Source organism: Enhydra lutris, unplaced genomic scaffold, assembly GCF_002288905.1.
Source record: "Enhydra lutris kenyoni isolate GAN:26980312 unplaced genomic scaffold, ASM228890v2 scaffoldscaffold20, whole genome shotgun sequence".
NCBI classification, from domain to species: Eukaryota; Metazoa; Chordata; class Mammalia; order Carnivora; family Mustelidae; genus Enhydra; species Enhydra lutris.
The window spans coordinates 5,755,298-5,777,774 of record NW_019154104.1 but is presented as its reverse complement, the minus strand read 5'-3'; the positions used below and the strand labels follow the sequence as shown (position 1 = coordinate 5,777,774).

The window sequence follows — 22,477 nt, the reverse complement described above, 5'->3', positions numbered from 1 at the left end:
ACTCTTAACATCATGACATTTGTATTGTGTTAGCGTTTCTAGGAACGGCACCCCAAGATTCCATATTCCCTAGTCCCCAGAACCTATGGATATGAGGTGATATGCGTGATTATTATATTATCCAGCTGAGATAATCCAGTTTGACTTAATCTAATCACACGAGCTCTTAAAAGCAGAGAGCTTTCTCCAGCTGGAAGCAAAAGAGGAGGTCAGAGAGACCCAAAGCACAAGAAGGATCTAAGACACCACTGCTACTCTGAAGGTTGAGAGGACCACATGAAAAGGAGTGTAGGTGTCCTCTAGGAGGAGACCCTGGCTGCCAGCTGGCAAGTAAATGAGGCTCTCCAACCTACAGCCACAAGGACGTGGATTCTACCGACAGCCTGAGTGCGCTTGGAATCAGATTCTTCCCATGAACTTCCAGGTAACAGCCCAGCCTGGCCAACAACTTGATTTTGGCCTTCTGAGACCCTGGGCAAAGAACTCAATGGAACACACCAGACTTAGAACTTATGGAACTGTGAGGTAAAAACAGGCGTTCTTTTAAGCTGTGTGAGCTTGTAGTAAGTTGCCATACAGCAATAGAAAACTAATAAAGTAATGCTAGAATCAAATCAAAACATTACTATACATGCTTAGAAACAGGAAAATGTGATCCTTAAGCAGGAGTAAAGTCAGTCAATAGAAACAGAACCAGAAACAACAAAGATCACAGAATCAGTAGACACAAACATTTAATTGTAAGTATGCTCCATGATTTTTTTTTTTTTAAACATGAAGAGAATGAAGAGAAAAATGGAAGATACAAAAATGAGCCAAATTGGAACTTCTGGAGATGAAAAGTGTAATACCTGAAGTTAAGTAATTCATGGGATGGGAACTACATCAGATTAGATCTTGCAAAAGAAAACTTCTGTAAACTTAAATAAAGCAATAGAATCTTTCCAAACTGAGTCTGGAAAAAAGGCTGAAAGAGAAATGGAAAGGCCATCAGTGGCTTGTGGGGGAATACTGAGTGGTCTAACACATGTAACTGGAGTGCCACAACATAGAAGAAAACGTTTTTTAAAGAATGATGGCCAAATTTGTCCAAATTTGATGAAAACTAAAATCCCACAGATCCAAGAAGCTAAACAAACGTTAAGCAGGATAAATAAGGAATACTATAAAACGGAATACCCTAACCAAAATGTTTAAACCAAGGAAAACAAAATCTGAAAAGCAGTCAGAGAAAAAGACACATGTTCAGAGAAATAAATATACAAAAATTACCACCGACTTCTCATCTGAAACAATGGAAACCAGTTAGAATGACAACTTTAAAGTGCTGAAAGAAAATATCCTTCAGAAACGAAAGTACGATTTAAAAATTTTCAAACAGGGGCATCTGGGTGGCTCAGTTTGTTAAGCATCCACCTTCAGCTCAGGTCATGATCCCAAGGTCCTGGCACCGAGGCCCACATCAGGCTCCCTGCTCCTTGAGGATCCTACTTCTCCCTCTCTGCCTGCCACTCCCCTGCTTGCAGGCACTCTCTCTGTCAAAAAAGTAAATAAAATCTTTAAAATTTTTTTTCAAACAGAAGCTGAAAAAATTTTTCACCAGTAGACATGAACTACTAGAAACTTTAAGGAAGCTCTTTGGGCTTAAGGAAACTAACACAAAATGGAAAACTGGATCTACACATACAAAAGAAGAGAGCTGTACATAAAGGTAAGAAAGGAGGAAAAGAGAAAACTCAGGACAAATAGAAGAAAGAGAAAATATGAAAACGGTAGGCTTACATCCAACCATATGGATAATTACATTAAATGTAAATATGGTAAACATTCTAATTGAAAAGCAGAGATTGCCAGGCTGAATGAAAAAGCAGACTCAAGGGGCGCCTGGGTGGCTCAGTGGGTTAAGGCCTCTGCCTTTTGCTCCAGTCATGAATCCAGGGTCCGGGGATCGAGCCCCGCATTGGGCTCTCTGCTCAGCTGGGAGCCTGCTTCCCCAACTCTCTCTGCCTGCCTCTCTGCCTACTCGTGATCTCTGTCTGTCAAATAAATAAATAAAATCTTAAAAAAAAAAAGCAGACTCAACTTTACCTTATGCTTGAGAAATCTACTTTGAAAGATATAAATTAGTAGTAAAAGAATAAAAAAATAATCATAAAGAAAAGGAGTGACTATATCAATATCACTTTAGAATAAGGAATACTGCCCAGGGTTAAAGAGGTAATTCATAATGATAAGAGGGCCAACCAATTAATTAAGAGGACATAACAACCCTAAGTGTATAGGTACCTGTGTATAGGTGTATACACAGTGTATAAGTACTTTTATAGCTTAAAAAATACATCAAGTAAAAACTGAGAGAACTAAAAGGAGAAACAGACAAACCTATTATTATAGCTGATTATTTTAATATTCCTCTCCGAGAAAATGATACAACACTGAGACAGAAAACAGTAATAAGACTAAATAACACCATTAACCAACTTGACCTTACATCTAAAGAGCCTCACTCTCAGCATCTAAAAGATTTTCACCCATTCCAACCCTCATGGAACATTCACTAAGACATTAAAAAGAAAGTTAGAATAAAATTAAAAGGATTGAAATTCAATAATGACATTAAATTAAAAATCAGTAACACAAATATCTGGAAAATCTCTTAAATATTTGGATATTAAACAACACATTCTTTTAGTAACCCATGGGTCAAAGAAGAAAACACAAGGAGAATTAGAAACTGTTTTGAACTGAATGATAATGAAAATAAGAAATTTGTGGCATGCAGTTAAAGCAATGCTTAGGCAGCAGTATAAGGTTTTAAATCTTACATCAGAAGACTAAAATCAATGATTGAAATATCTATCTTAAGAAGCTATAAAAAGAGCAAGTAAACCAAAATAAGTAGAAGGAAATGAATAGTAAACCAAAATAAATAAATAGAAAAACAAAAATCAATCACCTACAAAATGGAAAAATAATACAGAAAATGAATGAAACCAAAGAAGTTTTTAAAAAGAGCAATAAAATCGCTCGACCTCTAGCTAGGTTGATCAGAAGGGGAGAAAAAACCCCTACAAATTACCTCTATTAGGATTGACAGTGAGGCAGAGCCTACAGTCATTAAAGATATTATGAGGGTCGCCTGGGTAGCTCAGTTGGTTAACTGTCTACCTTTGGTTTAGGTCACAATCTCAGGGTCCTGGGATGGGGCCTCGTATTGGGCTCCCTGCTCAGCGGGGAATCTGCTTCTCCCTCTCCCTCTGCCCCAATTCTTCACTTGTGCTCTCTCTCTCTCCCAAATAAATAAAATCTTTTAAAGATATCAAGAGACCATCAAATATAGCTCGTGATAATAATTTTGAACACAGATGAAATGGACAAGTTTCATTTATGTTTAGTGGTTCTTGAAAAAATGAGAGAAGAAAGTGCAATCTGAAGTAAATACGGCCAAATGTCAAAATCTGTTAAATTTAGTTGGCAGGTACCTGGGTATTTTCTGCATGCTTGAAATGCTCCGGAACTAAAATTTTAAATTAGTCAATGGAAAGTTATTTCCCAGGATCATTTCAACAATGAATACCTATCGATCATCTCTTATGTGAGAGATATTGGAGCAAGGTCCTAAGAATACAGTAGCCAATAGGCCAGACAGGTCTCTGCCTGACGGAATGCAGTTGGGTGGGGCACATGATCAAGTACCTACCAGAGATGTGTACAGGCTGTGGTAGGTGCTGTGAAAGAAATGACTCCAGGAAGAGACACTTACTAGAGGAAAGGTGGAATGTTTGCTCTATACAGGGAAGCTTGGGGAATTAGGGAACGTGAGACATGCAGGATGAGAAGCAGTCGCACGTGCAGAGAGCCAGACAAAGTGAATCCCAACAAGAGGGAAGTACATAAATATGGGAGCCCTGGGTGGGAAAGAGCTAGAACATCCAGGGTAAAAAGCAGTTTGAGATGAAGCTGAAGAAGTTGGATTTTATTTGAAATGTAATAGGATGTCACGGGGGGTCTGAAGCAAAGGAGCTGGCTTGGAGGTACTTAGGTCATTATAAAGATGGATTCTCGGAATGGAGGACTGAAGGGGGAATTGCTGCAAACCTCAGGGGAGGAAGGAGGTGGCTCACACACGGTGGTGGCTGTGGAGAGGAGACAAGTCAAGTCATCTGAAGTTTGCCATTTATGACCCGAGCTGGGTGTTTAAAGACTTGAGTTCGTCATTTTTTTCCCTAAGAACACAGTCTCCAGACAGAAAGAGCCATCCCATTCTGTACCCTGAGCATCATTACTACTCCAGTGGCCAGTGCGGTGGCCTCAAGTTACTTGCTTCGGAAGGCACTATGCCACCATCCATCTTGAGGGATGGGCTGACAAATCCTGATGCCACCACATGACCCAGATTACTCACGTTCCACTTTGTGGGGGCAAGTGGCTCAGCTACGTGTTCGGGGCCAAAGAGGCAAGCACACCACCCCCAGACCACCAGAGCCCACTCCTGGTACCAAGTTGGGTTCAGTCAGGATCCAGTCAGGCAATCAGAAACACAAGTTATTTTAAAAGAGAAAATTTAATATAAGAAACAGGTTAGACAGATACTGGAGGGCTAAAAAGGTGAAACAGAAACAATGCAGTTAAAAAAAAAAAAGGTTGTAGAAAATATGGTACTGTGAGTCCATGAAGCCTCCCCTATAGTCAGGGCTGAAGAAACAGAGAGGAGATGGACCTAGAAAGCCTTCTAGGGTCCCAGGAAGCTGGAGCCCTGCCGTCTGTGGACACTGCTGGGGGCTGCTGCTGGTGTGCTCGAGGCTGCAGGCTGGGAACCCAGGAGCACCTGCAGGGCCAGAGGGAAGAGTGTGGACCCCCACAGAATGGAGAGTAGACAGGAAGGAGCCACTGCTTCCCCTCCGGCCATGTGGTAGTCTCTGCAGCCCTAGGAGACCCAACGGGACAAGATGCAGCTGCTCATGGAGAAAGACGGTTTCCAGAGTCTTGGTTCCAGCCTCACCATAAGGAGCATAGAAGGGGGTCGGGGGTTGGGGCTGAGAGACCACATACAGCTTAACAACTAACACAAAGGGCTTTTTCCGCAATCCTGTCTCATGAAACAATTTGTTCATTCTTCATGTGCACATCACAGAAATGTCTCCATTAGCACCAGAGCCACTTTTGAGACATGAACTGTTTTTCAGGGTGTGTTGTCACCTTCACATCTGTGACAGCTATCTAGGGCACAGGACTTTGGAATTCCATGCCTGGTACTAACACTCCACATTTTTACCCAGAGCCACTTAGTAGCTACTTGCATCACATTATGAAGTGTTTTGTTTTGTTATAATACATATATAACCTGAGATGTATATCTGTGATCTCCAGTATGTAACTACTTACTGTATTGCTTTTGAGATGATTTTTAAGATGTCCATCGACAGGTGAATGGATAAGGAAGATGCGGTATTTATATACAATGGAATATTACTCAGCCATCAAAAAAGATGAAATCTTACCATTTGCAACGACATGGATGGAACTGGAGAGTATTACGTTAAGCAAAGTCAGTCAGTCAGACAAAGACAATTATCATATGGTTTCACTCACACGTGCAATTTAAGAAACAAAACAGAGGATCCTAGAGGAAGGAAAGGAAAGATGAAATCAGAGAGAGAGACAAACCATGAGAGACTTTTAACTATAGGGAATACACTGAGCGTTGCTGGAGAGGCGGGGATAGGGATGGAGTAACTGGGTGATGGGCATTAAGGAGGGCACGGGATGGGATGAGCACTGGGTATTATATGCAACTGATGAATCCCTGACCTCTATATCTGAAACTAATGATATGCTATATATTAACTGAATTAAATAAAATAAGCTACAACAAAAGAAAGAGGAAAAAAATGACTTTTAAAGGCTTATAATAGTAGCCAATATCCGCAATTGTGAGTTTATCACACTGGCATAAAAACTAGATCTGTTTTAACTTTCTTTTCTCCTCTATTTGCCAATTTCATTCGATGACCCCTGTAAGTATCAGAACCTCACACTGTGTGAGGCTGCTTTAAGCTCAACTACTATTTTGTTTTCAAAATAGTCACAGAGAGCATGTCCGGTAGTCAGAGAGACTTTGTAACAGAATTGTCTTTGTAAGAATTAATTCTCATTTTATATTCAGTCACATAAGGCAGTGCTGCTTAAATTCTCTGCAGTGAAGGACCCTTTTAAAATTTTTCCAGTCTGTTGCAAACTGATACTTTGTAAAAATTAATAAAAATGAATTACTAGAAAAACAAAATAAAAAAAAAAAGACATACAAGATAAAAGCCGCAATTTTGTGTTATTAGTTTAACAAAGAGGAAATTACATTGTAATAAATATTGCCAGGGTAAACATAATATGCAGAAAAAGAAAGAAGTATGAAAATTGTGCACGTTGCTTATTTGCTAAAAGTATGCATATGCACAACTCATATATAGGCTCACTATTACACTTGTAGGTTTTTTTTTCATCTTGATGGAAAAAAGAATCCCCATATTAAATAGTTATAGGTATAGTTTGAATGAACAGTATATAGAAATATTTGAAGTTTTTAGTGTGGCAAATAGACTTGCTTCTTGATTAATAATTTATCTAAGATTTCCAAGACTATTTGCAGGGGAAAACGTACACTTAAACTGTTTCTGTGTTTTATTTTGATAATAATTAAGAGGAGGAGGAAGAGGAAAAGGAACAAGGAGGACGAGTAGGAGGAGGAGGAAAAAGTAGTCTCACTAAATGGGATAAGAGATTTTATTTATTTATTTATTTTTTAAAAGATTTTTATTTATTTATTTGTCAGAAAGAGAGAGAGAGAGTGAGCACAGGCAGACAGAGTGGCAGGCAGAGGCAGAGGGAGAAGTAGGCTCCCCACAGAACAAGGAGCCCGATGTGGGACTCGATCCCAGGACGCTGGGATCATGACCTGAGCCGAAGGCAGCTGCTTAACCAACTGAGCCACCCAGGCGTCCCGGATAAGAGATTTTAGAGCAATTTCAGTAAATTCAGTTTATTCACTTTTAAATTTTATCTAAAATGAAGAAAGTGCTATTTTTTTCAGAGTTCTTTACTTAAATAGAAGTCAGTTCCAGCAATGTATCCTGTAAGTTACAGTTAAATTTAAATCATCTTTTGATGAAAGAAATGGATTCTGGATCCATGAATTTTTTAGGCATAGATCTTCCTTTGATGGAAAATAAAATTCAAAATGCTTTATCAAACTTTAAGGCATTTCATGATAGCTTTTCACAGATGTGCAATATCATCACCCACATCATTGATAATTGTTAAATTATGGAATATGTGTCATAATAATCTGTAGAAACTGTTCTTCCAAGTTTCTAACTTTCGTTTTTGCCCTTTGATCTTATCTTGAGAAACATGTTGCATTTTTTCTTTGCATGGAAGTACTGAGATCATTAAAAGTACTGAAGAGCTTTAGCAACCCTGCTTGTCCAATTCATATCTTTAACAAGCCTGGACCAAACTGTCTTCTGGTTTTGTAGAAATGTTGAGCTGTTCTGTGGATCAAACATTGTCAAGCATTTGTTCTCTCGATTATCTTCGTACTTCAGCGTGCCATATGAGCTGTTTAAGATCTGCTTCCAAACTATCATATAGCACAGGAGAATAACCCAGAACTTAACATAACAGTTTTTACCTAATTCATGATTTTTAGTGTGACAGTAAGCCCGTTTTTTAGCTCCCCCATTCTTCATAGCCGAGTACTCCCTCGCAAGAGAAAAAGCTCATTGATTTACACTCTGGAGTAAGCCTCTTAATCAGGGTAACAACACCAGGATGCTTTCTGCACCATCAGAACAGGCTCCTACACAAAATGTAAACTCCAAACCAGATTTGTTAACAATGTAATCCTTCACAGTATTATTTAGTTCTGACTTAGTTATGCTTGTCAGCAACGAAGTTAAAAAAAAAGGAATCTTCTTCCTATCACCATCTTAACAGGAATACAAGTGAGATTATACTGCGAAGAAAAAATATGTTGCTAGCTTTAACTGCTTTATGAGTTAGTCTTCCATGTCATTAGCTAGTTCCTAAATACCAGAGCTAAGCACCTTGGAAGTAGTGCCTGAGCTACCTCTTTGCTGTGGATTCACCCAACATTTCCAAACAAATACCTTTGATACAATCTTCACTGATGTCTTGGCAACTGTATATGGATTTTAGTCTTGGCATTTTCAAAACAAAAAACAAAAATAACTTCCTTGGGGCTCCTGGGTGGCTCAGTCAGTTAAGCGGGAGCCTTTGGCTCCCGTCATGATCCTGGAGTCCCAGGACTGAGCCCTGCATCGAGCTCCCTGCTCAGTGGGGAGTCTGCTTCTCCATCTGTCCCTCACCCGACTTGGGCTCTCTCTCACTCGCTCTCACTTTCTCAAATAAATAAAATCTTAAAAAAAAACAAAAGTATTTCAGAAATAACCTCCAGTGGGGCTTATTTTACCTTTAATAACTTGAGGGTGAAAAATCACTAATATAAATTTTATTTCCCTAATTAATAATGTTAAATCATAAAATGAAAATTGTCAAAAATTGGAACTTGTAAATATGCTATAAAAATGCTCACAGATTTTTATACACTTTCAGGTTACAAGCTGACAAACCTAATAAAATATTACATTTTACAATACGGTCCTACTGCACACGCTTACTTATTACACAACTTGTACTTTATGACTCACCATTTGAGCTTGCCAGTACTGAAGTGGTCTACACCCTGTTCAATGAGATGAGTTTGCCATTGTGAACTTGGCCATCAGAACAATTTCAAACTGTTATCGAAGCTTCTAATGCCTCTTCTCAATTTCTATACCTAACTTGTTACGGATCAATAACAGTTCATGGACCAGCACCAACCTGCAGACCACACTTTCAGCAGTTCTGCTATAGGTATTGTGGACAAGGAACCAATGGTATTTCCTGATGAACTACAACCAGGAAGTGGGATAAGGGAGGCAGATAAAGGAAAGGTATGATTCCAAGAAGACATTTGGGCAATTTTTAGCTGGAGTCAGTGGGTGAATAGTGAAGCCATTTGCTGAAATAGGGAGAAAAATGTTTGGATACATTAGGTTTGGGGTGCTAGGAATCACCCAAGTGTGTTTTTATAAATACCACAGCTAGTAAAGACCCTCACTGAGAAGGGGAGGCTGAGCAAAGACTTGAAAACGCTAGGAAGCAAGCCTTGTGTATATCCAGGGGAAGAGCACTGCTGACAGAAAGCAAAGCATATACAAAGGCCCTGAGACAGGGGTGCTTCTGGGTGTCTGAGGAAAAGCCAGAAGGCAAGTGTGATGGAGCAGCACGAGCAATCAGGAGAGTTACAGATGAGGATGGGGTGGTGGTGGGAGCAGATCATGAGGGAGGAGGAACAGATCATTTCAGGCCTTGTCAACCATTCTGTAAGAACTCTGGCTTTTATGAAGTGAGATGAGAAGCCACTGGACGGTTGGGAGTAGAGTGGCAGCCAGACCTGATGCACATTTGAAAAAGATCTCTTTGGTTGAGGACAGAATCAAGAACAGATTGGGGGCAAAGGCAGAAGCAGGGAACTGGGCTGGGAGGCCCGGGTTGCTGATGGTGACTTGGACAGGGTGCAATAGTGAAGGTGCTGACATGACGGATGTGGGATGGAAGAAAAAGAAGGGAGCTGTGGGGTGATGCTGAGGTTTAGGGCATAAGCAACACAAATGATGGAGATACCATTCATTAAATTAAATTCATTAAAATGGAAAAATTGTAAGAGAGCAGCTTTTGGGAAAAAGATCAGGAGTTAGGTTTTGACCATGGAGATGCCTATGATTGCTGAATCCGATCAGAAAAATAGCAGAAAACCTAGAAGAGATTTAAATGTCAGTAATAGCGACTGCTGAAGTAAATTACTGTGTACTGATAAACTGCTGAAAGAAAAGCAGAATGCGATATAAAGAATGTGATACAATTATACGATTACGAAAATATGTCTACATTATACAAAAAAGTGAGTTGCAGAATGGTACGGTAGCATTTTAATACGATTACATTTATATATAATCTACATATATAAGTATGTGCATGTATACATCAGTTTACATGCTCAGAAAAAAATCTGGATAGATACACCACAGACAGTTATTAGTGTCTATCTGTGGAATGGGATCGGCAGAGGGGAGAACGGTGTGAACATTTTATTTCTATATTATTATTAGTTTTAAATGAAGAACGTGTATCATATGTATGATATAAAAACAAAGATCGAAAAGTTTTTTTTAAAGTGTTTTAAATGCTGGTTGGTTCCTCTAGAAGCAACACTCTCAAACACAGGCACATTTTGTTAACACTGTTCTTTAAAACACGTAGAAATTTTCTGATTGCAGCTTTCGTCTGAGGCAGCAAGCAGTTGGAGACGGTGGGCGCTGGGAAAAGAAGAGTGAGCCAAGGCCACTCCAAGGGGATGAGAGGAAATGTGTCAAGGGACAGGCATGATAAAGATAGAGACTAAAACTCAAGCTGGGGCAGTACTGAGTCGCTAAGCATGTGTTTGTGTGGCCAGCTCAGGGTTTTTCAGTTTTTTAAACATGCATGCCTTTAGGCAACTTGGGAACTCTCCAGTGTGCCCCAAGCCCCACCACTCCCCACGACCTCACATGCAACCTTAAGTCATACATTTAGGTCCCTGTAGGCAGTGATTTTCACGCTCCTACGCGGACACGCTTTGAGCTCTTTGCCTGGGCTATGCCCTGCATTTAGTTCTGCCTTGTGCTGTCCTGGGCATGTGGGTAAAGCCAGAAGATTAAGAGCATGAATGATTTCCTCCATGAAATCTGTATATCTCATCTATCTCCCTGTGAGCCATAAAAATGTACCTAAAAATGAAAGTGTTCACAAGATCCCTTTCTTAGTTCATACTTAGGCTGCAGAAGTGTGAACTCCACAAATCAGCTGGCAATGGAGTCCTGACGTCCGATTTAATTTTGACAATTCCTTCTTTGCCTGGACTGCCTGAGTTTTCCTTCTGCTTAGGTATAGAGTGGCACAAAGATACCATGACCCAGCTTGTCGTTATGACAACTACAGCAGGAACAGATGGAATCGTAACAATATGACACATGGGCCTATGCACAGTAGATCTTGCTAACAGGCCAGAGGTGGGGGGAAGAAACCTTGGCAGGTAAAGACCAAATAAAGTTACAAATAAACTCAGCAACTTCTGCCAAGTAGCTTTCCACACATTAAATAATATCCATTCTAAGATGACTGTAAGTGGCTATTAACATAATTATTTGTTGAATGAATGAATAAACAACCGAATGCTCTACATGTGGTATCTCTTTATCTCAATGAAAAGAAAGACCTCAAATGGACCTCTGTGGAGTTCTCTTTTTTCAAACTGGGTTTCAGGATCTAATGATGGCCCCCACGCCAGTGTGTGGCCCTCGAGTTCTACATTTGGAACATAAAGCTAAGAGAAACTTTACAACCAGACCTGGAAGGGAAGAGGCCATCATGTTTAACCACATGTCTCTGGGGAAAAAAAAACCCCGAAAATGTTCTATTTCCTATAATCATGGAATACACATTGCCTTTTAAGATTTGTTTCTCAGAACAGCAGAGATCATTTAGTCTGAGAGAACACGGAGTGGCTTAATTATTTTTTTTCTTTTCTAGATTCTCTGCCAAGAACCACAGAGCAAAATGAAATGACAGTGTGGGGAGACAGCTGCTAAGTAATCTCTTTGTTGTATTTCTAATAAGATAGCTACATCATTTCTGTTGCTAACGTATAGCCATATTAGTTCTGAAATAAGCTATTATGGTTTTTTCCCCTCAGTGGACTCCAGTTGCAATAAGTAATACATCATTTATAATTGGAAATGTGTATCCTTACCCCCCCCCCCCAAAAAAAGTTTGCTTCTTCTTGCTTCAACTTTGAAAGACTTTTGAGTAGACGGCTTGAATTTGAAACCAGCAGCTTGATTTACACACATAATTTGATATTGATGGAACACCTTGTACAGGTCAGGCGCCGGGGAGTCTGATGAATCAGCAGAGAAGCAGGTAAGGAGGGAACTCTGAGGAAGACGACATTTAAAGGCAGGAGACTGGGAAGGTCAGCCAGGAAAGCAGGAAGAGCGTGCGGTGTCAAGGGCGAAGAGCATGTTAGGGAGGCAAGCCTGTCAGTGTCAAATGCTAAGGAGAACAACTAAAGCACCCACTGGTTTTAGCAACCAAGGGGTCATTGTTGAACCTGATCCAAGAGGTCATTGTTGAACCTGGTCAGAGCAGTTGTAGCAGCAGAGTTCCTGGGGCAGAAATGAGGTCACAATGTACTGGAAGGGATTTGGATGTGAGACCAGAGGGGGCAGTACGGCTTCAATGATGGCTTCAGACAGAGAGGCTAACTGAGGCACTCAGCTCCGCAGCAAGCAGACAGGGGCAGTATCCTAAGCTACAGTGGAAGGATCTGTCTGAGACTGTGGGGCGGAGAGAACAGCGCCTTTGCCACTGTGACAGGAGGGAAGGAGTCATAGTGGCAAGTCAATGGTGAGAGGCACTGCCATCTTCCTCATCCCCCTGGTCCTTATCAACAGTGTCCAGTGAAATTGTAGAGGGAAGCAGGGAAGAAAAGACACTGGTCCTTTGAGGACTTCAATTTTCTTAAGAAATGGGGAGCAAGGCCATTTGCTGAGCGTGGCAGGGACGATGGTGGGGCAGGAGCCTGACAAAAGTGGCCAAGGTTTGAAAATGCTCCTGTGTGACCCAGGGAACCTGGAGGAATGAAGGCCCCGTGGTGGCACAGAGGCCTAGCGAGCCTGGACCCGTTTATGCTGCTTACGTCATGCACTGCAGGTGCTCGGGGGCCTCAGCGTAAGGCAGAAGGCAGAGAGTCAGGCAGACCTGGGGCTACGGTTTTGCCAGGCAAGAGTGATGGAAGAACCAGTGCTGGGAAGTTGAGGGCATTGCCAAGAGCATAATGGACCCAGGCTGTAGACTAGACAGGGTAGCAAGGCAGCCTCACAGGAGCCTCACCATCTGTGAAAAACCTAGAAGGGCAAGGGAATGGAGGGCCTGACTGAAGTTGATGATCAAGTTTAATGGAACCAGCAGCAGACCCAGGGCAGAGGGAACCTGCTGTGCATCCCGTGTTCTGGAGGGCTCTGCTCTGGCCCTTATCTGGCTGCACCCTTCTCCACAATAAGGAGTATACAGGACCAAGGGGATGTGCCCACTCAGGCCCACATACTCCACCTTTTAGAAGGCATTCCAGATACCCAGGACCCTAGGATTGATTCCCTATCCAAACAGCTCCAGGGCCACTTTCGGTGCCTGTGGAGGCCTCTTCCTGAGGGCTCCCTCAAAAGGTGGCTGTTTGTAGGAAATGTGGATTAAGCTCAGCGTGAGGGCTGGTGTCCACACAAGTGTGTGAGGCCCCTTTCCACAGGGAGCACAGCTGGGGACCAGAAGCCCGTGTTCCCCCTCACCATAGATGTCCCATGTGGACCTCCAAGGAAGTGATGGTTTCTAATCAAACCTTTGCCTCCTAGCTTGTTATTAAAGTATATTTGTCAAGGTAGGAAGAGAAAATATATTTAGTAGTTTACCTTGCTATATAATCAATATGGAGATATACTATATATAGACATACACACACAAAGCATGTGGGATTCCATGTGTACTCTTGTCGCAGGCATACAAATGTCAGGGGTGTGCCTGAATGAGGGAGTCAGCTGGGTAAGGGGTTGAAGTAGGGATTCTTAGACTTCTGAGTCAATATGGCAGAGTAAACACTTGCTGAAAATTCTCAGTCTGCTGCAACACACAGAAATAACAGATAACATATTTTTTTCAAACCATATAATCCTGTTCTGTTTATTTTCTATCTGTATTCTCTGCTTTGCTCTGTACCCCTCTGGATCACATTACTTGGGCTCCCTTGTTGGCTGTCTTCCAGTTGGGTTTGGCCAGCAGAAGGTACCAGCAAGAGATAGGAGGGTAGGAAGAGAGAGGATAGGATATCTCTTTCTCTCTCCCTCCCTACTTCAGGCCTGCCTTCTAATGGTGGCTACTTCCCTTCAAACTCAGCTCCCACCAGGAGGCCCCTTATTGGCACTGCCAGCTGTCCCTAGACTCCGTTAATGACATCTCCTCCTTTGCCTCTTCAGGACTCAGTGTGGTGACAGCCTGCTGCTGTTCCTACTCTCTGGGTACCTCAAATGACCTTGTAGGAGTCTTTATTCCTGCCCATATTTCTATAAATAGTTTCTTCATTAAAATCTCTTGAATTTAAGTATCTGAATGATATTCTATTTTTTGCTGGGGACTTGACAAGTTAAAATGATTTTCAAAAACAAGAAAAGCACGCCTCTGTAAATAGGAGAGGATAATTACCCCCAATGGTAAGTAACAATTAAGACTCTGTGGGCATGGTGAAATTGGGGTAGATGCTAGGAAGATTGCGGGGGTCTTACATTTCTGTATCTGCAAAGGGAAAGGGGCTGAATACGCCCCACAAATATCAGGGGATGGAGTAGGGTGGGATGTGATTAGTTCTATTATTTCATTTAGGGTCAAGACCCCAAATTACCTGTGACTAGAAACGAAGATGCCTATACTTGACTAGCATCTGAGTCTGCCCTGTCCGTAAGCTCAGACACTGTTATTTCTCTGCAGTGGGAATCCCAAGCCATGCTTAATTTATGACTTGTCTCAGAGCTAAGGATCTCAAAACCACCCCTCAGAGGAACCCTTGTAAAGCAAATCCATAGGGAAGTTATGCTCTCCAGAAAAGAAAAGAAAATTACAAAATACACAAGGACGTGCAGCATGATTAAAGACAGTCCAATGAATGAGACAACTCACACATCTGAGGAGAGAACAGAACAGAACACTCTGAAGAAGACTTTTAAAATCCTCAGTCATAATGGAAAAACAATAGCTATCAAATGAGATTGTATTATATAGAAGATTGTGTATAAAATAAAGCCACCAAGATGTAATATCAGTATGGTGACTAGTTAATAATGCCATATTGCATACTTGAAAGTCTTGAAGAAAAGGGATCTTAAAAGTCCTTATCACAAGAAGAAGACTTTTTTTTTTTTTTTATAACTATGGAAGGTAATGGACATTAAACATTGTGGTGGTTATTTTGCAATGTATATAAATATCTAATCATTATACTGGAGACTAATAACTAATTTAATGTTATTTATCAATTACATCTCAAAAACATTTTTTAAAGGCTATGAAATAAGGAGAGAGAGAGAGAAATAAAAAGGAACCAGCTGAAAATCCTGGAATGAGCAAATATAATTGGCAAGTTTGATACAGCTTAAGGGAGATTCAATGAACTGGAAGACAAAACTGAGGAAATCTTCCAGAATGCAGTACAGAGATCTAAAAAAGGAGGGGGGAAAACTGAAAGGAAAATTAAGGAGGAACAGACAATATAAGGGAAGCACAGACATTAAACTAAAAGAAGTTTCAGGAGAGAAAAAGTGGAGGAGAAAATATTTAGTGCTATGGGTATCAGATTAAGGGAGAAAAACAACATTAGCATCTGACATGTATAGGAAAAAACATTCAAAGTAGCCCAATGCCTGTTTACAATGGAAAAAATTGAGCAGATTTAGAATATAAGAAATTTTCCCTTCCAGCCAAACCCTATAGCAACATCACACTAAGTGGTGAGACTATAGAAGCGTTTCTATGAAAAGCCAGAAACACAATAGGGATGTCACTAACCATTCTTACTACCCAGTACTGTATCAGAGGTCCTGACTTGTGGAAAACAGCTATCTAGATGTGAGATTTTAGAGACGCTGCATTTCCTGGTAGTGATCCAGGGCACAGGTAAGGGAGCAGACTTGAAGGTCACTGTAACTGAGAGAGTGGAGGAACCGAAAAGCTACAGTTTTGGGAGGCCCCCGGGTGATGTCAGGACTTTGGGTCTGGGGGCGGCTCTGTGTGATGCACGTGACCTGGACATTGGTGGATGACAGTGCCATGCACATGAAGGGAAGATCAGCCAGAGGGCAGAACGATCAAAAGAGCAGGGTTTATCACAGGCTGGGAAATGTTGGTCTCCAAACAGCATCCTGCTTCTGGAGCAGTGTTTGCTTGAAAGACCAAGTGGGCAAAGCTCTCAGGAAAGAGCCAAATGTCAGCTAAAGCAAGAAGGCAGATGCAATGTTTCACCTGCCAGTTAAGGATGTGGGAAAGTTCATTTATGATGGGAAAAGGATGCCAGACATGTCCTTTGAAAGTCTGAAGGTGGGGGAACGTGGAGGTTGATCAGAACAAATGAAGATCAGAGTGGACTGGGATGAGACAACCAGAGGGAATGCAGGGGCTTCTGTTTCTAACAGAGCTAGTAGGACTGTGAGCCTTGTGGGATTAGGTGGTATCACGTGGCCTCAAAGACACAGCTCTCTCCATTAGCCTGCTACAGCTTCACTGACAGGAGAATCCATTATATGAGTTTAGAAATGGAATACAAGGCCTCTTTGGGGTTACAGCAGAAAGAAATAAAATAATAAACTGACCTCCAGATCAGATCCACTAAGGATGAATAGCACATTTTTCATTTAACGGTGCCCTTGTACCATACATAGTCCCCCCTCACACATATTCAACACAGTGTATAGTGAGAGGCATTAGGGTAGGTTATTAAAGAAGGTATCTGGAACAAACACCAAAGTCTTATATACAATGCATATTTAGTAGAGGGCTATAGACTTGGAATCTGGAAGTATTTAATGGGTTAACCTTATATGGAAGCTGCTTGAGATATTTTAATTTTACAATTTCAGTGAAGACATTGTTTTATACTTTGCATAATTAACCTCAGAGAAATAGATTTCGGAGACCAACCTCTCTGTTGACCACTTAGCTGCCCCCCACCCCCACCGCCACCAAGCAACTGTCTCTATTCCATCTGCCTTATCATTCCCTTTGATGCAGAACATGGCACATGCAAGTCTTAGGAAGCATCCCTTTCAATAAGGAACAAATATCAAAACAAGCAAGGATTGGCGTCTGTTAGCCTATGAATCTGGACTGTTAATTATGTAAGACAAACATGATGTATTCAAGAAAATAGTACCCATTCATCCGCTTTTTTTCAAAATGGAAAAGCACTACATTTAATTTGTGGTTTTCTGAATTTTAAATAGGCAACTCAATGAAGCAATAAATGTGTTCATAATGAATAGATTTTTCTACATAGGAAACTCTTAATGGCAGTAGCATAACTGAAGATTTAACCTGGTGAACATAAAAGTAAACAACAGAAACACATAAGGATAATTTGAATTGGCCAGAAAATAATGTTTCAGTAAAAAAAAAAATCACTATTGTTGAGAGTAATTTTTAGGTTGTGATATAAAATTGCATCATTGTATAAAAAGATTAAGATTGCTGTAATTAAATTACCAATATCTAAAGATACAGTTCTCTGTACATCCTGCCTGTCTCCTCATAACTGCTAAGTGTGGTCACTCTGGTGAGCCCCTGTGGCCTTCAGTCTCTCCCATCTTCTTCCTCATACTGCTCTGTATCTTTTCTCCTGTGACCCAAACTCCCACTGTTCTCCTCCTCCTAAATCTTTCCATTGAGCATCATGGAACTTCCGTTTATTTTTTAAATTATTATTTTTTTTTTTAGAGAGGGAGAGTCGGGGGAGGGACAGTCGGAGAGGGAAAGAAAGGATGGCTCCACACTCAGCAAGGAAACTGACATAAGGCTCCATCTCACGACCCTGAGATAATGATCTGAGCTGAAACCAAGAATCAGACACTTAACTAAGTCACCCAAGCACCCTGGAACTTCCCTTTCTAATTAAACTATTCTATGCCCCCAGTTTCTTCAGCTAATGCCCTCCCTACATCATGCCCTGATTGGAATTTGGTTCCCTGTTGGAGACCTGGCTTCCCTCTACCTGCTCTCCAAATCTCCTCCCCTTCCAACTCTTCTGGAACCTGCTCTACTGATTCTCCCTTCCCTCTTGTATCTTCAACCTTCTCTCTCTAATGGGCTCTTCCCCAAAGAATGAGAATTTCAAATCAATCTCTCTCTCTCTGTTTTCCTGCCTCCCACACTCTCTACAGTCTTTCCCCTCTCTCCACCAACCCCTCCCCTCTCTTGTTCCTCCTTTCCAAGCTCTTGAGAACCTGCCACCCCAATGACATTGTTCTGGATGCAGTCAATTACTCAACAACTATATCCTTGTTGCTAAATCAAAAAGATACTCTCAACGCTCATCTTACTGACCTCTTGACAGCACTGATCATGACTGATCCTTCCTTCCTTCCTTGAAATTCTACTCCCTCGGTCTCAATGACTACATCTGTCTCTGGACTCCCTTAATGCTTTGGGCACCTTTTCATTCCCTCATTGTTGGTACTCCCTATGGTTCTCTCTTGGGCAGTCTTCCCTTCTTGCTTAAATCCTCTCTCTAAGAGATCTAGCCCCTGGCTTTAGTTACAATTAATATGCTGATGACTCAACATCTATGTCTCTAGTCCAGATCTGCCTCCCCCGCAACTTCAGAACTGCAGATCCAAATGCTGAGTGGGCATCTCCTCTTGGACAGCCCAAAGATGATCCAAATGGAATCCCTCCTTCTCCTTTTTTTTTTTTAATAAAGATTTTATTTATTTATTTGAGAGAGAGAGCATGAGAGGGGAGAAGGTCAGAGGGAGGAGCAGACTCCCCATGGAGCTGGGAGGCCAATGCAGGACTCGATCCTGGGACTCTGGGATCACGACCTGAGCCAAAAGCAGTGGCTTAACAGACTGAGCCACCCAGGTGCCCCTCTCCTTCTCCTTTTTAAACCTGTACTTCTTACATTCCCTCTATCAATGAACATTATCATTACTCCAAGGTGCTAAACCTGAAACCTAGATTCAATCTTGATGCCCACCCTACTCTTCTCTAAACACAACCAATCTATTTACCTAGATCTGTAAACTTCTCCATGAAAATACCTCTTCAATCCAAATACATTTCTCCAACACCTCAACCATTCCGTAGCCCAGATTCCACCAACTCTCTTTGATTGCCACAATAATCTCTAACCAGTACCTCTACCTCTAGATATCCATTCTCTGCAGTCAAGAGAGATCTGTCTAAAATGCAATCTGATGTCACCCTCCTTTTGTAAAACCCTCCAGGAGTGCACCCCCATATCACCTGCTGCTTCTCATCACCGCACCTACCACACTCCATGGAAATTATCTGTTTCGTTTTAGGTGACTATTAGCTCTGGGGGCAAGGTCCACATCTGTCCAGTACACCACACTATGCCTGCACAAGCCCAGGCCCAGGTCATAGTATGTAGCACGTTGGTGGTTCTCACAACTTTGTAGTTTTAAGATTTCCTCCCACTCTTAAAGATTGAGAATCCTTAAGAGTTTCTGTTTACAGGGCCTTTATCTGTCAATATTTGTCCCACTAGAAATTTTAACTGGGAAAATTTCAAAATCTTACTTCATTAAAAATTGATAGTAATTTCGTTGCATTTTAACATAAATTGCATGCTTTTATGAAAACCAGATAAATTTTCCAAAACAAAACAAAAAACCAGTGATAAGAGATTTTACATTTGTGCAAGTATTTTCAATGTTTTGTTTAATTAATTATAGCTAGATTCTTGTATCTGCTTCTGAATCCCTTTTGTGGTGGTATGACTATAGTATGTAAAGAAAAATACAGCTTCACACAGACACGTAGCTGAAAGGGTGGGTAGTCTTTTCAGATAACTGCAGATATTCTTTTCTGATACTCCACTGTAACTCAATTAAGTGATAGTTTCTTAAAGGTTGGCTGCAATGTAGAATTTGAAACCACATCAATTAACTTTTCATACTTTGTTACATTAAAATCCAGTGGCACATCTTGTACTTTCAATAGATCTTTTGCCCAAGCATGATTTTGTAACATCATGCATTGGCTGTCTGAAAAATATTAATTCACTGAGTTACACAGATCTTCTAAATGTTAACACATTTCATTATACAATATAAAAAAATCACATTTGTTAATATCACCATTGAATTCACCAGAAAAGTCTTTAAGTATTGAGAAACTGTCAAGCTCACAGTAGTGGATACAAATTTCCCAAATTCTAATTTTCACTTGAAAGCTCGAATCTTCTCATTGGCAACAAACACTGTCAGTTGTTTTTCTTGAAATGACAGGCTCACTTCATTCATTTTTAAGAAAATGCTGACTGGATACTCAAGTCTGAATAATGATAGTTTGTCAGTCATTCTTTCAAATAAAAAAAAAGTGTTCCATTAAAACAGCGGCCGGTTCAGATTTCAACTTAAAGAATCGTGCCAAGAGCTTTTCCTGGAGACAACCAATGGGACAGGAATGCTATACAAATACTGCTGAGCATATTAAAAAGACGTGCATTTGAGGATTGAGATTTCTTATCACTTTACCAGAATATTCTTAAGTGAAATTGACATTTTTTTTTTTTTTAAACTCTGAGGGCAAGGTGATAAAGAATACAATGATTCCTAGATACAGTTGGGTGCTACCGTCTCGATTCATGCTAAAAACAGGTAAAACAATTCATGTGATCTCACCTCCCCCAGTTTTTGTAGTATGAATGCAATGTCAGCAGAGTGAAACAAGGTCTTTAGTGCCTTAGCATCAGGAAAATTGTTTTGACCTCACAGACCGCTTTGGGCCATGGAACACTAGTAGAGAACCTCTGGGCTAGGTGAATGACACAGGGCAGAAGACACAAGCCAGCTAGGGTGCCCATGATAACACTGCCCGGGACACTGGCCCTCCACAGCTGAATACCACCTTGAGCACCTTCTGCACAGCTAATTCTTCTGCTGTTTACTCTGGGGCTTCTTGGTCACTTCCTCCCACCCAACATTTGGTTTTGCCTCAACCCCTGAGTGCTGATACCTGGGCCTTAATAAAGTCCTAGGTGCAACTCAATTTCCTGGCTTTATTTTTGTTATGATTTCTAGGACCTGGCTTTGGATATCAGCTCTCTGGCCTTTGGCCCCATAATAAGGAGTAAGGTAAACCCTCCTTGGTATTTTTTCTGCACCAATCTGGGGTGGGCTCTCCAGGTTTACTTCTTGTTAGCTCTGTGTCTTTCACTCTGTTCGTATTAGAGAAGGCAGTGGGGTAGAGGGACTAGAGGAATTAGGGATTGGTACAAAATTGATATTACTTAGGAAGATACCTGACTTTGAAAGTAAAACAAAACTGTATTCTTTTTGAAAGATAAGGTGAAATATTCTTTTACTCTTGAAGATATGGGTCAAAATAAAAAGCCAGTGAATACACACTAAAAGAAATGCCCAACATAGAACAGTTTTAAAAATGTAGGCTCATCCATTTCTCTTCCATCAGTACTTTCTGATTATGCATCAGAAATTCATCCAAGTATGAGACTGGTAAATGCATCTTTTAAATACAAAAGTTGGAGTTGGGCATGTATGGGGTAAGATATCATTTGCTGAAACTAGTTTTCAAAAAATAGCAAATTATTTTAGAAGCAAATTAATATGATTCTCAAGGAAGTCCTTCCCACTGAACAAATCACTTTTATCATTACAAAAGAAAGTCTTTCTTCTCCTTGTATACCTCTTACATTACTTTTCTGGGCATTCTTACACTAAGGCTTCCTAATACTTTGAATAGCCAAGCTCTATCACAGTAATGTATCTGTGTGAAACAACCTTCCAATATTTCCAAGAGACAGTGATAGACTGAAATGCCTTTCACGTCATTCCTCAGCCCTCTTGTAAGAAGAGCCCGAGGTTTAACTTCAAGGGGGTTTTGGGAAGACATCTCACCTTGCCCTTGGCAGTGAGGAGAACTGTTGGGGGAAAGTGGAGCTATATGGGGTGATGGCTGCTCAAAGCATGTGAGTTATGTTCCAGAGGGAAGCAGGTTGAAGACTGAGAGATAGAAGCCAGTCAGGAGCCCTAGTACTAACAGTGTGCCCGTGGGACAAAGACAAGGGATCTCCAAGTGGCTACTTTCCTTTTCCTTCATGAACAGGAATACACTGATGTCCAGCATGAGGTTAACCTGGGTTTCCCAGGCATCGAGAGGTCATTTTTCATAGTGAGGATCTTGAGTTCTGGAGACAGACTGCCTGAGTTTGAATACTGACTCCGTCACTAATGGGCTGAGTAACCCTAGGCAAGGGATAATCTCTACCCATCTTGTTGAGTTGTTATAAGGCCATAAAGATATAATCTACGTAAGGTACTTAGCACGGTATCTGGTATGTAGCAGGTGCCTAACAAATGACAGTGATTATTATTCACATTGTTCCTCTGAAAGTGTAAGCTGTACATCCCCTAGAGGGAGAAGAAATGAACCTAGGACTTTTATATTCACTCCCTACCAAATCCAGGAAGAGGATTCTGAGAGACGGTAGAAGGTTCTATCAGATCTCTCAGGCACCAAT

General features: G+C 41.0%; 1 protein-coding gene across 3 annotated transcripts in view; it reads right to left on the bottom strand.

Annotated features, from left to right (window-relative positions):
• The window catches only part of LOC111148755 (EF-hand calcium binding domain 11), a 142,349-nt gene that overhangs the window by 26,610 nt on the left and 93,262 nt on the right, over nt 1-22,477 (bottom strand). The window lies entirely within an intron of this gene.